The following is a 7,693-nucleotide window of genomic DNA, read 5'->3' as shown; positions in this document are numbered from 1 at the left end:
GATTTCCAAATGTTGCTGATGATGATGACGATGATCATGCAAACAAAAAGAAAAACAACAACAAAAAAGTATGATGGAATTTTATAGGTGTTAGCATGTGCATGCACAGCAAAGCAGCAGTTGCAAACAACAACAAAACAAAAAAGAAACAACAACAACATAATATTCGTTTATTAAAATAAATATAATATTATAACTATTTAAAAATTTATATAATTATAAAAAACCACAAAAAAGAAAAAAATCTTATTTTAATCATAACTTCAAAAAAAAAAAAAAAAAACATGAATTGTTGTTGTTATTATTAATGTTTTGGGTGAGGGAGGATATTATGAAAAAACGAAGTCCAATGGTCTGATTATCCTTAAAAAAAAGGATAGTTTGATAAATCAAGGAAATGTATTCTTAAAGATCTATGGCAGGAGCTGCGAAAAAAAATACTTAGAAAATATTCTTTTAAAACAATTATGGTGACGATAAATCATTCAAATTTTTTTAAATCCCAATCAAAAGGTATTTATTAATATTTATTTATTCCAAAAAATGCCGATTTATTTATTCCATTAAGGCCGATTTCAAATAAATTGCAAACTATACTACTCCATGTAGCATTGATTTCTTAATAATATAATACAAAAAAATATTTACAAATTCAAATTTAGAGAAGTGCCGTGAATTCTAGCAATTATTTGTCTTTTAATTCTTTCGGTTATTGGTCCTTTCTATAGCCTGGTAGCAGTGGAATCGGTGATATCAACGGGAATAGCATGCTGGGCATTTCCAGCCCATCTACTATATATATATCTATAAAGACTCCCTTCAACTCGTCTATGAAGACTCCTATAAAGACTATAAAGACTTCCCTTCAGCTCGTCTATAAAGACTTCCCTTCAGCTCGTCTATAAAGACTCCCTTCAGCTCGTCTATAAAGACTCCCTTCAGCTCGTCTATAAAGACTCCCTTCAGCTCGTCTATAAAGACTCCCTTCAGCTCGTCTATAAAGACTCCCTTCAGCTCGTCTATAAAGACTCCCTTCAGCTCGTCTATAAAGACTCCCTTCAGCTCGTCTATAAAGACTCCCTTCAGCTCGTCTATAAAGACTCCCTTCAGCTCGTCTATAAAGACTCCCTTCAGCTCGTCTATAAAGACTCCCTTCAGCTCGTCTATAAAGACTCCCTTTCAGCTCGTCTATAAAGACTCCCTTCAGCTCGTCTATAAAGACTCCCTTTCAGCTCGTCTATAAAGACTCCCTTCAGCTCGTCTATAAAGACTCCCTTCAGCTCGTCTATAAAGACTCCCTTCAGCTCGTCTATAAAGACTCCCTTCAGCTCGTCTATAAAGACTCCCTTCAGCTCGTCTATAAAGACTCCCTTCAGCTCGTCTATAAAGACTCCCTTCAGCTCGTCTATAAAGACTCCCTTCAGCTCGTCTATAAAGACTCCCTTCAGCTCGTCTATAAAGACTCCCTTCAGCTCGTCTATAAAGACTCCCTTCAGCTCGTCTATAAAGACTCCCTTCAGCTCGTCTATAAAGACTCCCTTAAGCTCGTCTATAAAGACTCCCTTAAGCTCGTCTATAAAGACTCCCTTAAGCTCGTCTATAAAGACTCCCTTCAGCTCGTCTATGAAGACTCCCTTCAGCTCGTCTATAAAGACTCCCTTCAGGTCTTTAAGAGATTCCTTTCAGATACTCTAAAAAGACTCATTTTAGCTCGACTATAAGGACTCCCTACAGCTAGTGTATACGACTTTTTCAGTTCGTTATTCACAACTTCCATTTTCGTTACAATAATTAAAAATCCATAATATTCTAAACATAAAATTATATTTCTATTTCAATGAAATACATATGCATATGTATGTATTTAACTACATACTACATTGATTATTCATATCTTAACATTCCTTTCTATATTAACGATATACTTGGTACATCTTGTAAATCATCCAATGTCATAACGGCCTGATGCAGGCAAAAATAATTCTCAATGCATCCTTTGATAATGGATTCATCTATAAAGAAAAAAATATTTCTATAAAAAAAACATAATTATGTACTTGTTTACAATTTTTAATTACCTGGATATTGATTTTCCATGATTATAGAACGTGCTATATGTCTGGCTAGCTTCTTGAAAACAAAACGATTACCGATTAGGCCATGTCGCATTGGTATCATCAAATGTTTCACCACCCAGGGTGATATACGTTTAACACAGCTGCCCATTAGTATATCATCCAGCTCAATACTAGGACTGCAGGGTGTAAATTCATCATCACTATCATCGCCAAATAATTCCGTAAATTTCCATTTCATAATTTCGTGCCAGCGCAAATCTTCTTCCAGCAAACGGGCCAAAGATTCGCTTAGTTTACGTTTTTGCATAAATAATTCACATGGCCAAAGACTATTGCTAAGATCCTTTTCACAAATTTTACTACCACCCCCACTAACACTACATGTGGCAATTGCAGGATGTGTAGGTGTTTCTTGTTCTGTAGGCTTATCATCATTAATAAGTAAACACAATTTTGGACTGTGATTGTTTGCTTTATCAAAGTTAGGAGTTTGTTGTTGTTTTCCACCCACCTGAGCCAGCTCAATTTCTTTTAATATTTTACATATTTGTGGATCATCGGGTTCTTGATTCGGATCAATGCCAAATATTTCATCCAATTCGGTTTTTTCCTCGCTAAATAATCTGGCCAATTCCAAGGCAACACTGTCATTGGAATTTTCCATATCGGCAACAACATCATCATCGATAGATTTTGTTAAACCAATTTCATTATTTTCATTTACAGCTTCGGGGATTTGTTGTAATTGTTGTGGAGATGTTTCAGGACGGTCAGGATGTGTTTGCAATAGAGGACTTATGTGTTCTTTTCCTAAAACTTGATGATTAGTATTTTCCTTATACGGCCGATGATGGTAATGATGTCGTCGTCTTTGATGATGTTGTTGTTGCTGTTGTTTATCACATTTGTGTGATTCTTTTTTGCGAAGATGATGATGAGGATGACGATCTTTTTTTGTCGATAATGAACTTTTGTTGTCCAGCTTCTTCTTATTGCCATGTTTTGTAATATCAATAGCTGTGGTAATGTGTCCATTGTGTAAATGTCGTTTAAATATTTCAATTTTTTCATCCAGTGTCATTTCATAGTTGTCATCTTCAGTCGATTGAGTGATTCTTTCGTGATCATTAAGGTTAGGTTTCTGTTTTTCATTATTGTGATTTATGGTTTCTCGACAATTTCGATCTATAAAAATTCCATCTTCAGTTTGTGTACCTTTGGTTTGTGGCTCATTCAGTTCAAAGTTTAATATTGACTCTTCGAGGGGCTTTAGCAGGCGTTGTTCTTCGGTTGAACGTCGCACAATACGAATCTAAGGGAATAGAGAGAGAGCCGATATATAAGATATTAAATATTTTTTAATTGATTCTGCCCTTTGTAAAGATCTAAAAAGGAGTCTTCATAGGCTCCTATAAAGGAGTCTGTATTTGCACCTATAAAGAAGTCTTTATAGGCTCCTATAAAGGAGTCTTTATAGGCTCCTATAAAGGAGTTTTTATAGGCTCCTATAAAGGAGTCTTTATAGACTCCTATAAAGAAGTTTTTATAGGCTCCTATAAAGGAGTCTTTATAGGCTCCTATAAAGGAGTCTTTATAGGCTCCTATAAATAATTCTTTATAGGCTCCTATAAATAAGTCTTTATAGGCTCCTATAAAGGAGTCTTTATAGGCTCCTATAAATAATTCTTTATAGGCTCCTATAAAGGAGTCTTTATAGGCTCCTATAAAGGAGTCTTTATAGGCTCCTATAAAGGAGTTTTTATAGGCTCCTATAAAGAAGTCTTTATAGGCTCCTATATAGGGGGGTCTTTATAGGGGTCTTTATAGGCTCCTATAAAGGAGTCTTTATAGGCTCCTATAAATGAGTCTTTATAGGCTCCTATAAAGGAGTCTGTATAGGCTCCAATAAGGAGTCTTTATAGGCTCCTATAAAGGAGTCTGTATAGGCTCCAATAAAGGAGTCTTTATAGGCTCCAATAAAGGAGTCTTTATAGGCTCCTATAAATAAGTCTTTATAGGCTCCTATAAAGGAGTCTTTATAGGCTCCTATAAAGGAGTCTTTAAAGGCTCAAATCAAGGAGTCTTTAAAAGATCCTATAGAGCAGTTTGTATTATCGTATAAAGAAGTTTTTAAAGGCTGATATAAACAGGGCTTGTGGGATCCCATAGAATATTCCTTGTAGACTTCTATATAGTAGTCTTTGTAGACTCCCATTAAGGAGATTTAAAACTGCATAATGTAAACTTTATGGAAGCGATATTTATAGACTCGCTCTTGGTGCTATTTACTTTCTGTATACTCACTATTTTTCCCATAGCCCTTTGATATCTCAATGATATACGACACGCTTCCACAGCCTTATCTTCCAGCAAATGTGCAGTCTTTTTGATTGATTTTTTATATTTTTCCGCGAATTCTCCATTCGGCGTATTTTCATCTATCACAAAATTCTGATTATAATAGCATTTTTGGAAATTCTCCATAAGCTGGCGTTCGAGGTAGTTAAAATAATGGTTTCTTACCTAATCAAACAACAACGACAACAAACTATTTATTAAAATAACCTGGAGAGCAATTTTTGTTCGGTTACTTACCATTTCTGTTAAAATTGGAATATCTGGATCCTCCTCCTCATGACAAAGTAAGTTTTTTATATCAAAATCATCAGCAGTTTCCAGGTATGGGATTTCCTTTTCAATTTCCATAATGATTGTTGTTGGTGCGGATAGATTCCGAGGAATCCTGAGAATCCTAACAAGAATTACAACAAAATGTAAACAAATAATCCCCTAGTTAGAATTTGCAAAAAAGGATTACAGCTTAATGATTGATGTGTGGCATATATGAATCTACATTTAAAATCGTAATCTCATAAAGCTAAGAATTTGTCTTGTTTATAAACAAAAATATATTTTTTATTTAAGGTTTTATAAAAATTTTAATAACAATAGTTCTTTTAAATAGTTTAATTAATTGTGAATTTTAATCAATTATGTGTAATTTTGACACTTGTCATACAGCATCAATTTAGAAGCCACTTGCAAGTATTATACAGTGTTGTATTTGCAAGGAATGAATAAAAGAGAACAACATTGAAAGAACAAATGACCCAGTAGGAAAAGGAACTATTTTGATTATTTTTTTAAATATTGAAATAAATTACAGGAATTAAAGAATTATATTAGTTGAAAATATTTCAAAAGCTCTTTATTTATATAATTTTTAATATAAATTTTTATTTAATTTGTAAACTTAGTACCATGAAAATACCAAACATTTGGCGGGATCCTAATATGGTGGAGTTATAACATGGAAAAACAGTTGCAAAAATTATCCATTTATAGATTGATTATTTTGGAAAAAAAGAATTTGTTGTCCAAAATATTGAAAATATTTGTGCCCGGCGTATACGAAAGAGTCGGATTAAATAGTTGCTGAATCGCAAATTAGTTTGAAATATGAAGATACATATGAAAGTGGACGTAAATCCACACGTAAGGTGAAAGCCTTATCCCAGCGTCGTTAAAGTTCATTGTTTGATCAAAAGGAAGTATCATCTGCCGCCATGAAGGAGTCCAGTTTTGATAAAGGACATAAAGCGGAAAAACTAATCAATGTAGTATTTTATATTTGCTAATACGTTTCAAGAATGTGGGTTAACCAAAAATAGTGTCAGCCACAGGGACAAACATAAAAATATCATCAATGGTTATCAAATTCTATGAGGAACTTATGTTACTATCGGAGAATATGGAATGAGGGAACTGAATTCCGAAGGAGTGAGTTTTTGTATTGAACTAAGTTTTACTTTTCATTTTTTTTTTATTTATATAAAAATAGCTTAAATTAATTAATAAATTACTGACAAAAAATTATTGTTGCATACGATTTTCGTCTTCGCCATAGATTTCATTGTATTTTGCCACAAATACACTAGTGGGCTTCTTGAGAATCTAAAAAAACATTTCAAATTAAATGAAATAATACAAAAAAAAAAAAGAAATATGTAACTACCTTTGCTGTCGATTCAAAAACTAGCTTTTTATCGAACTCAATGTGAGCTCTATGACCCCAGGTATAGAAAAATCTACAAATATATACCATATGAACATCAAAAATTTGTATTGGAAAATTAGCTTTCTCTTACTTTGTTTCGGCATCCATATCGGATATAACTTTATCCCTTTTCAAATAGAGCTGTTTGACAAAAGTCTCAGTTAAGAGTTTTTTCACATTGGCTCCAAAATATTCATGGCAGCTATCCAAAGAAATACGCAAACCACTAAGAAAATTAATTAAGTCCTCTACGAAAGAAAAAAAATTAAAATTGTAATTAAAATTCCCACGTATAAATAAAAATACCTTCAGTTGTGTGGTGTTTATCTGGGGAATCGGAACCCCGCATAAATAAATATGATAAAACAATAAATAACAACGTCAATTGTTGCAGTTGTTCTTCATCATATAATAGCTGACATTTAGCCGTATCTTCATTATAGCATATAAAGGCTTTTCCACTCCTGGTGTCAGGTACCTCGGCCAGGCAAATTCCATAGGTCTACAATATATAAATAAAATTTAAAAAAAGAAACAAATTTGCATTTCAAAAGTTCGTGTTTACCTCTTGCAAAACTAATTTTGCCTGCTGGAAGGCCATATTAAACATTTTCCCCTTGATATTAAGAGCCGTACACATATCTTTCTCCTTCATGGGAAGCTTACATGATATGCCGTTGAGTATATATGTTATAATTTCATTACGGTGACCTGCAACTTCACCAACATCGAATCCTGTTTCCATTTTGGCAAAATGTGTTCTTATTGTTTAAATATGCTCTGCGTATTATTATATGGGTGTGTTTGTTCGCGCCATGGACCATCAGCCTGTGGGCTTGGCCTATTATGTTTAAAAGGAATGTCTTGTATATAACCAGCTTTCGTTGTTTTTATTTATGCGCTTTCCTAGATTGTCCTTTTAATTCCATTGAGTGCGCCGTTCCAATTGCAACGACTAGATGGAGGAAGGAGAAAGATGGATTGTTTAGAAAGAGACTTGGACGGATGGTAATGGTTCAAAAGGAAGTGCGTTAACTAGTAGCCGCTCCGTTCGCTGAAAGAAATTAACCTATTTAATTTAAACACGTTCCACGTTCCAAGAACCAATAATGAAATTGACCTACCTAATTTAAAAACGTTCCACTCTCTGGGAATGGGGGTGAACACAGAAATTGACTGAAACGAACCTACTTAATTCAAAAACGTTCCTCTTTCATTTTTTAATGGAAACCGTTATGGTTTAGTAATGTAAAACTAATTTTCTTTGAAATGTATTTAAATTAGGTAAAATAAAAGCGGATTTACATATCAGGGTTTATTTGGTTAATCCGGCGAATTGACCATAATTTATCATACAAATACTACTGCATTTTTGTACGAAAAAAATACAACTCCCTCACAAAGTACCAATATTTGGAACTGTTTTCGTTTATTTTTAAATTTGACCGTTGCCAAATACAGAAATGAAAGAAGAAAATAAACATTATTCATAGAATTTATGTGTTTTTAGATGATTTTTTTACTTTTCAAACGATCATAGTATTGCAAAAACATTTCC

General features: G+C 33.4%; 1 long non-coding RNA gene across 1 annotated transcript; it reads right to left on the bottom strand.

Moving 5' to 3' along the window:
* Window positions 1-5,979: 5,979 nt before the first annotated feature.
* On the bottom strand, window positions 5,980-6,379 carry LOC133327927 (uncharacterized). The gene is made up of 3 exons (XR_009754272.1): window positions 6,227-6,379; window positions 6,094-6,166; window positions 5,980-6,032 (listed from the first exon to the last, which is right to left on the bottom strand). It is a non-coding gene; the product is annotated as an uncharacterized LOC133327927 (long non-coding RNA).
* Window positions 6,380-7,693: the final 1,314 nt, after the last annotated feature.

The sequence above is a fragment of the Musca vetustissima genome, unplaced genomic scaffold (assembly GCF_032173495.1).
Source record: "Musca vetustissima isolate MV318-11 ecotype Yass unplaced genomic scaffold, APGP_CSIRO_Mvet_v1 utg13007, whole genome shotgun sequence".
NCBI classification, from domain to species: Eukaryota; Metazoa; Arthropoda; class Insecta; order Diptera; family Muscidae; genus Musca; species Musca vetustissima.
Note: the sequence above shows the minus strand (reverse complement) of the source record. Positions and strands in the feature narration are given on the sequence as shown.